The sequence below is a fragment of the Rhodnius prolixus genome, unplaced genomic scaffold (genome assembly GCF_049639745.1).
Source record: "Rhodnius prolixus isolate KJV_2025 unplaced genomic scaffold, Rpr scaffold_6, whole genome shotgun sequence".
NCBI classification, from domain to species: Eukaryota; Metazoa; Arthropoda; class Insecta; order Hemiptera; family Reduviidae; genus Rhodnius; species Rhodnius prolixus.
The window spans coordinates 37,305,643-37,315,147 of record NW_027411634.1 but is presented as its reverse complement, the minus strand read 5'-3'; the positions used below and the strand labels follow the sequence as shown (position 1 = coordinate 37,315,147).

At 31.2% G+C, this 9,505-nt stretch overlaps 1 long non-coding RNA gene across 1 annotated transcript; it reads left to right on the top strand.

Annotated features, from left to right (window-relative positions):
- Window positions 1-90: 90 nt before the first annotated feature.
- LOC141461068 (uncharacterized) lies at window positions 91-1,806 on the top strand. Its single transcript, XR_012462583.1, has 4 exons — window positions 91-298; window positions 370-483; window positions 620-799; window positions 1,001-1,806. It is a non-coding gene; the product is annotated as an uncharacterized lncRNA (long non-coding RNA).
- The last annotated feature ends 7,699 nt before the right edge of the window (window positions 1,807-9,505 follow it).

Genomic DNA, 9,505 nt, shown 5'->3' with positions numbered 1-9,505 from the left:
AGTAGAGCGCTCTGATAATTAGAAAAATACTTTTTGCAACAAATCTGCTTAAATAATGTTAAAATTTCAAGTTTTGTATTAGGATACAAACCAGCGTAGGAGCTCTAATGTGTTTATATACCTTTTTTTTCTTATCAATTTTTTTAAAATATTTACCTATAAAATATTTGTTTTTGACCAATTATTATTATTCAATTAATATATACATTATACTCATTTATAGCTCTTTAACTGTAGGATACTTTTTAATGCTGTTTAGTGAGAAAAAAGTGAATTTTAAACAATTTGTAGACTAAAGGTTAGAAAGAGTACGTTTTTTTTATGATTTTATCTGTTCCTTAGAAAAGAAATAACATGTTTCTGTTACAGGCCATAAATTTTCTAAAAACTACTAAGATATAATGAGTTTTAGAAATAATTTAAAAGTGTATGATAGAGATCAGAGTTTAGTAAAAGTATAATTTACCAACTTTCGGTCACAAGGTAATTCTTTATTTTCTTTGTTTTTACTTTTCATTTTGAAAATAGAAATGTGCGTAGCCAAAAAGGTACTACAGAATATAAATAATTAGTGATCCCAACTTTTGACGACAGAAAAGATATGGTTATTGTTTCATAGTTTTCAAGGGAACTCAGCACACTAGGTAACTGGGAAATAGTACTGAAGAAAATCAAACTCGACATACTTTATTCTAAACCTTTCCTAAAGAATAATTACATTATGATTAAAAGTGATGTTCTTGTGGCATCTACAAGAGAAATTTCAAGTATCTATCGTAGAGAAAGTATATTTTATCCAGTAAGTAACAACTAATATCAGTTTAAATGTAACTTGTATCTTTTATAAATTTATTCGAAAACCAAAGTGACAAAAACAAGTTTGCAAAACTTTCAAGAAATAATGGAACAGTTTTCTTTTTTCTCTCTCACTCTATTTCCGCTATCGCTTTACCTCAGAGATTTCGTTAAAAATCATTAAAGTGATGCTTTCTTTTTCTAGATGGATCCAATTCAGAGTTGGAGGAGAAAATCGGAAAATGAAATCGCTCCTTATTGAAGTGTAAGGTTTCCAAATACACTACTTGAAATTTGAAACGTACCACTTACACATTCGCTGAAATAGGCCACCTCAGCTGCTGATAGAATGTTGTAGGTATGTTATTACTTTCTTAAAAAGTATGTTAAGACAAAAAAGTAATCTGTTATGAAGCAATCATACAAACAAAATTTTATTGTGAATGACTATTTCTTTTTACAAAAATAAAAAATAAAAAGGTGCTTCTCGAATATTGGATCACTGTAGATTTGTGAGATGTTGCGGTAACAATGTCGGTCTTTAATAGCGGTAGGTCAATCTCGAGCTTGAATTACATCCTCCACTCTCCTCGGCATTTTCTCAATGAGTGATTGAATGAAGTCACAGGGAATGTTGTCTCATTCTTCTATTATCGCAGTCTGCAACTCCTCAAACTGTCAGGATTCACGCCACATGACCTAATCCGTAGCCTTATTAAGTCGATCTACGTACAAACTGTTCATTGCGGCATACTGTGGTGTCCTACCCTCCCGGATGGCAAACTTTGTGCGCAAGTTATCGATCTTGTACACCTCTTAAAATACTAAGTTTAGGATAATCTGCAACTTAATGTAGAAAGGTTTTTTATGAAAAGTATTGATAAATCAAGATAAGTGAGCCAACAAAGACTGTGCTGTGTAAATAGAAGTCATTCACTATATTAATAATTAGTGATTCCATGTTTTCTTATTAAAACGATGCGTCTTTTGGTTCAATTTTCCAATGTTTTGGTTCACTTTGAGGAACTTGGTAAACATTTCTCATATCTCCACATTCATTTACAGGTTCAGCTTTTAAAATCTCCTTAGGAAAAGAAAATAAATTATAAAAATCCTTACTAGTTCTATGTTAATTAATCTTTAATGTAAGTATGTTACAATTAATAAATAATCAAGTTTTATGGTAAAAGTCAAACTGTGGATTGCTTTGTAGTCTTTCACTCTGAACTTTTTCCAAAGAATATCTTTGATTAAAACTAGTTATATAATATATTAAGAAGTGTTTTAGATTTCTTTTTAATGTTTTTCTCTTCCAAAGGTTATAATAGAGGTTATAAGAGAAGTTGTGTATGATGTTTGTTGTCATATTTTGCATTATTTTAATAATTAAGACGGTACTTTTCGGTCTTGCATTTATGTTTGAAATGGTTATGTTAATGACAAGTTTCCGATGAATACTCAGATTTTACTTCCAAACTGAGGATTTATATAAAATTTATGGTTATGTCTAGGTCTCAACTAAAGACCGCAGGAAACAACTGTTTTTGTTTTTTATTTTAGGTGTGACAGTAGTTCTGATCTTAAAAATGAACTTGGTGAAGTGCTTTAGAACTTGAAGGATGTAATAAGATAGTTTGGGGAGTTGAAGAAATGTTTGGGTTCTCTTAAGGAGTTGATTTCCAAACAAAGGTAACAACATTAACTCAAATCCAGTGAATTTATTTATTATTTTTGTTAAGTTGCACCAGCGCTAGATACTCTATTAGTAAAAATGAAAATAATGACGCCACTACTCACTAACTAAACGAGGGGAGAAGTTTTCCAGTGTTAACACTCTCTTAGTCATTTACAGGATTATCTATTCTCCTTAAAATAGAGAAAATCAAGAGGCCACTGGCGTTTTAGTAGCAAAGACCTAATAAATTAATAGGAGTTTCTTGAAAACATAATAAATGAAATTCAGCAGCGAAAGGTACACCAGAAAAATTTAATTATATATCGCCTTGAAGGATCTCTTTTAAATACCCAGCAGAATGTGGCAGATGAAGCAAAAATTTCATATTTGATTGATTCTCTCACACCTCAGTGTGAGTGGTTCTTTTGGCTTTTACAAGAGAGTTTTCAAGTACTCAGGGTCTGCCATTGACTGAGCTAAAGTGGCTTTTTAAGATCAGAGGGGATTTATTGTATCTCAATGGTGCTCCGATATGGACGAGGGAGGTGCTCGTTATGTAATGCGCGTGTTAAAGAGGATATTGTGCACTTCATGGCCGAGTGCACCATACTTGCAGAGATTCGTCGGTTGCACTTGAACTCAGCCTCTTTTACGAAAAGCCAATTTATTGATCAGCTAAGTAATAATTTTAAAAATTTAATCAAATTTGCCCGACTCGCTTGGCACTATCGTTATCAGCTGGTTTTGGAGTTCAACTATTGATTTATATTTGATATTATCCATTTATTTATTTTATTTTATTCATTTAGTTATTTAATTTTATTTATCTGTATAGTTCTTCACTTCTTGATCTCTGATAAATGAAATCTTGTAAAGTAAAATAATTTATTAATTCCGAAGATTAGCATTGAAACAACTGCAGTTTATATTAAATGTACAATATCCGAACAATTTCTCCATGGTATCAATAGTTGTATTACTAAGTTGACTAATATATAACTTGTTCCTCTATAAATGTTTTTTAAATTATATTTTGTAACTATTTACTGTTCTAAAGAATTAATAATGTTTTTCCTCAAGATGAAATTAAGTTTTTTTAAATTAACATTGTAAATAGCTTACTTTATGTATGTATAAGAGAACAAATAACAAATTATTGTTAAACATAGAGTCTAATGATATACAGATTAAGTTGATTATAGAGTTTTATTCCAAATTAACTAATGTTAATCTGCTACAATACGGGGAGTTAGAAGAATATTTCAGTCCTCACTAGGGATGTCGCTGTGAGGGTTTCGGTTATTAAAATTAATCTATTAGTTGTTTACTGTATATTTATTGTATAATTAGTTTAGCCTATCTGTCTCTAAGATTTACATTGCGATTTAATTTATCTACCAAGTCTGAATGAATCGACTTGTGACACAATATTGAACCTTAATATACAACGTCTTGGAGTATCTGTGACATTCAATTTTTTCCATCATGAGTGTTAACGACTTTATAATATTGGTGATAAGATATTATCTCAGTTTGAGAATAGTGCATTGCACCATAGTCAGAAACTATATTACCAGTTAGGAAATCTGATGAGGCTAATCTATAGAAACTGCAGTCAAAATAGACTACACAATTTTCTAGTTGTGGCAGAAGAATCCAATTTTTTCAACATCCTAGGATTTCTCCAGAACTCCTTTTTGAGATCTCCTCTAGCCTCGAAGTGCAGGAGATTCCTGGAAATTCCTTTTATTCTATTTCTATCAGTGTTCTTACGCCAGATGTACACTGTGCAAATTTGGATTACAAATTTTGGATGTAGATGTTCATATAAAAAAGAAAAAAATGATAATTCTTTTTAATTAGAACTTATTTATCTTCTGTTTCTGACATATTTCTTCCCCAGCGTACATTATAGAGGCGTATGTTATGTACATTAGGTCAGCTAGTCTTGGATGAGAGGTTTAGAAAAAATACAAAAAGGAAAATCTTCATTAATTTTACTGTAAATTACTTATTCGCTGCTTTTAAATTTGAATATGCTAGCGAGGCATACATTAAACAAATTAGGCCGGTAACTTTTGAATGAAGAGTTTCAAGAAAAAAGAAAAAAAAAAGTAAATCTTCAAGAGATTCACAGATAAATCCCTTTTTTCTTTTCTAACATAGTACCTCGAAGCCAGGCGAAGATTATACATACACATTAGATCAGCGAGTTTGGGAGATAAAGTTTCAGAAAAATGAAAAAATATGAACACCTTCATTAGCTTTTCTGGAAATTTGTAATTTTAATTTTTAACAACGTTTCTATCGCCAAGCGAGTACAATACACATCAGGCCATCCGATTTCTGAACCGAACCTCTACATCCAAAACTAGACAACCTAAGGTGAATAATATACATCTGACGTAAAAATACAATATTAGAAACAGAAAGCAAGAAAATTGCAGTAAAACTAAGCAAGATACTGCATTTTTCTGACAATACTACCATTCGTATAATGTACGCTTGGCATAAAAATGCATTGTTAGAAACAGAAAATAAGAAAATTATAGTAAAACTAAGAATGATTTTGTATTTTTCCCCTTTTTTCTAAATCTCCGCATCCAAAATTAGCTCACCTAATAATGTGTATAATATACGCTTTGTGTTAAAAACAGAAAACAAGGAAATTCCAGAAAAACTGTTGATTATTTTGTATTTTTCTCTTTATTCCGAATCTCCACGATTAAAACTAGCTGCCCTAATATGTATAAGTACAATTGGCTTAACAATATTTTGTTAATAACCGAAAGAAGGAAATTTTAGTAAAATTATCGGGGATAAGGTATTTTTTATTTTTCTTTATCACTACACCTAAAACTAGCCGACCTAATGTGTAAAATATACTCTTGGTTTAAATATTTAATGTTAGAAAAAGACGACCAGGAAATTCCTGTAAAACTAAGGAAGAGTTTGGATTTTTTTTTTTATGAACATCCTCAACTAAATAAAGCCGTATGTAGATACGTGGTATATGTAATATACTACGGCGTAAAAATAAAATACTGGAAACAGAAAGAAAAGAAATTGAAGTAAAACTAAGGAAGATTTTGTGTTTTTCCTTTTTCTCTGAACCTCTATATTGAAACTAGCCCACCGAATGTGAATTATAGAGAATAGACATAGAAATAGGAAGTTAAAAACTGAAAAGAAGTAAATTCCAGTAAAAATAATGAAGATTGTTCATTTTTCTCTTTTTTTTAAATCTCTATATCTAGCCAATCTAGGGCGCACATCGTACGCCTGGCTTGAAAATACGATGATACAAAAAGAAAATATTGAATATCTAGTAAAATATCGACAAATTTTCGTATTACATCCAAATAAGCAGTTAGTTTAACTGGAATTTCCACACTTTCTGTTTCTAAAACACTATTTCTGAGCTAGACAAACTTTGTACATATTAGGTCGGCTATAGTTTTAGATAATAGAGGAAAATATAAAATCATAGTTGTACTGAAATTTCCTAATTTTCTGTTTCCTAAATTCTATTACTTAGCCAGGAATACATATATTCCTTCTAGGTTGGCTAGTTTTGTTTCAACTGTTTCAAAAAAAAGGAGCAATTAGAGATAGTTTAATGGTTTAACTGGTGATTCCTTATTTTATGTTTCTATATTTGAGTTTGTACGCCTACTGTAAATTAAACTCATTAGGGCAACTATTATTGATTTGGAGTTTAAAAAATGAAGGAAAAAAACATCGGTAGTTTTACTTTAAATTCCTTACTTCTTTTTTCTAATATTCTAGTCAAAGCTATGCATAGCTTAGGTCTACTACTTTTTTGATGTTGAGGTTCAAATAAAAAAGAAAAAGTTCATTAGTTTTTTTGGACATTCTATATTTTCCTGTTTGAACATTATATTTCTTAGCCAGAAGTACGTTATGCACATTAGGTTGGCTTGTTTTGGATGCAGAGCTTTAGTAAAACGGAAAAAATAGGAAAGCAGTTTTACAAAAATTTCCCTATTTTCTGTTTCTAAAATTCTATTTCTTAGCCATGCAAACATTATACATTTATACATATTAGGTCGTCTAGATTTTAGTGCAGAGGTTCAGAAAAAAGGGAAAACTAAGAAATCATAGTAATCAAGATAGTATAAATTGTTTTGTATTTGTAATATCCAGACCCTGAAGAGGACAATATATTTGTCGAAAAGTTGGCAAAAAGACGAGTTGTTTTATTTGACCGATTCCTCGCAAATCTTCCATCCTAAGTTTAACAATTGGCGGTCACGAAAACAATATATTCAATCAAGATAGTATTACTGTAATTAATTTATTTTCTGTTCGTAACGTTCTATTTCATAGCCAGAGATACCATACACTCATTAGGTCGGCTAGTTTTGGATGCAGAGATGCAGTAAAAAAAATGGAAATAGAAAAACATAGTTTTTCTAGAATTTCTTATTATCTATTTTAAAAATTGGATTTCTTAGTCTTGCAAACATAGCACATATTACCTCGTCTACTTTTGAATAATGAGGTTCATAAATTAAGTGGCATGTAGGAAATCACCGTTTGTTTTACTGGATATTATTTATTTTCTGTTTCTAACTGCCAAGTATACATTGTACACATTAGGTCGTCAAGGTTTAGAGTCAGAGGATCAGTTAAAAAGGAAAAATAGGAAATCACAGTCAGTTTTTCTAGAATTTCCTTATTTTCTGATTTTAAATTTCTACTTCTTAGCCATGCATACATTGTACACATTACCTTGTCTACATTTGGATTCCGAGGTTCATTAAATAAAGAAGCATACAAAATCGTAGTTTTACTGGAATATCTTGAATTGTTATTTCTTACATTCTATTTTTAGCCAGGAATACATTGTAAACGTTAGGTCGGCTAGTTATGGTGGTTGGCGTTCAGTGAAAAATGTAAAATAAAATATCATTGTTAATTTTACTGAAATTTCCTAGTTTTCTGTTTTCTAAGTTCTATTTCTTAACCAGGAATACATTATATTCCTTTTAGGTTGGCTATTTTGGTTTCAGATGTTTGAAAAAAAGGAGGAGTTAGAGATAGTTCATTAGTTCAACTGGTGATTCCTTATTTTGTGTTTCTATATTTGAGTTTGAACGCCTAGTGTAAACTAAACTCATTAGGACAACTATTACTGATTTGGAGTTTCAAAAAATGAAGGAAAAAATCATCTGTAGTTTTACTTTAAATTCATTAATTCTTTTCATTCTAGTCAAAGCTATGCATACATCATACTCATTAGGTCTACTACTTTTTGATGTAGAGATTCAGATAAAAAAGAAAAACTTCATTAGTTTTACTGAACATTCTTTATTTTCCAAATTTAACATTGTATTTCTTAGCCAGAAGTACGTTATGAGCATTAGGTTGGATTGTTTTGGATGCAAAGGTTCCAAAAAATTAGAAAGCTTTACCCAAAACGAAACGGCAGATAAATAGAATAAATGGCAGACAAATAATGTGAGGCTAACTCTGCTGGTAGCCGCCACAGAGACAATTACGCAATTACCTAGAGTGAATTGAAGTATACCTGAAGGTGAGCAACTATGTTCCACTGTGGAAGTTTCAATACTTCGCCTTAGGTATGGTTAACACACTGATTAAATTGATAATTAGGCGCTTGCTCAGTTCAGCACGTTGTTTCTTGTTCTGGAAAATCGAGCAATTAATATGAAAAGGGGTTATTATTTCAACCACTAAAATTATAAAATTCCACGGGTTAATACAGTGGATCGTAAATAAAGAAAATTGTACAACGTTAACGTACTTACCTTTGTTAAGGGTGTACAATAAATTAGAAGTTGCAGGTTGGACTGCAAATGACCAACGAATGGTTACCTCTGAACGAAAATCCGTGGTGGATTACCCTCAAGCAGCTATTTAGAATGAGTAACAAATAAAAGAAAACAAGGTCCAAGGCTGGACAAAAGTATATAGAAAAATAACTTACCAGTTTAGATTAAGCGTCAACGTGCACGGAGTATGGCACTCGCAACGGAGTGAAATAATAATAGGGAGAGAAGATAAACTATTGGGTTTAGGAAAGATGAAAGGATAATAATAAATTACTCACAACCTTTAAATGAGCCATGCGCTTATCTGTGAATATGTTTCACTAATGTTGAATTGCTGCTTCAGTTTAAATAATCAGATAAAGATGAATATGGTAGAGGCATAACATTACACTAGTGAGCCAGAAACTAAGGAACATAAAAACATTGCTATGGCAAATAAGTTGATAAAAACGGATAATGGCTGAACCAACCTGATAAAAGAAAAATAGCTACTCTCCGAGCTCTTAACTCGAGCGTATACGCTTATAGACTCCCTGTTATTAGTTGAAACCTGAGTTAATGTGACTTATTTCTGCTTATCCACAATTACAAAACCACGTCCAGACATCTCTATCATCAGACCCTGGCTGGTCCTCCGTTTATCAGACAGGAAATCTGTTGTGTGGGTGCAGCGGAATTTCCGTCTTCAGCAACTAGGCTTGTGGAACTCGTGCGAGCTCCTTCGTGGGCCACATCATTCACATTACAGCTAGGATCTTCCCTGTTACATTGTTACATTAACTGATGAATTCACCATTGATCCGGTACTTCAGGAGATTCAATAAAATTAATAATTATTAACTGAAACCGAAGTTGTCTAAAAAAAAGAACCCTGAAGGATTGTGTGGATTTCTCTCTGATATGCACTCATCTATCTAGCGAAAAGAAAAATAATAATAATTATCATTCACTATTAGTACTAATAAAATAATATTTAAATATCATCCTTTAAAGTTCTACCGAATTTTTTATTGTTGCAGCTTTTTGACCAAACTAACCGCCTGACGTATTAGACTAAAATAAAGTATGTTTCCTATCTTCTTAATAAAATCCAAAATAATCATAAATTCATACTTAAAATTAAATGCTTTTTGTTTAAAATAACTAACTGAATATTATTTCTTAAAAAAGAATGTTATTGTTTATGGTTTATACAAATCGCCACCAGAGCGCCCTG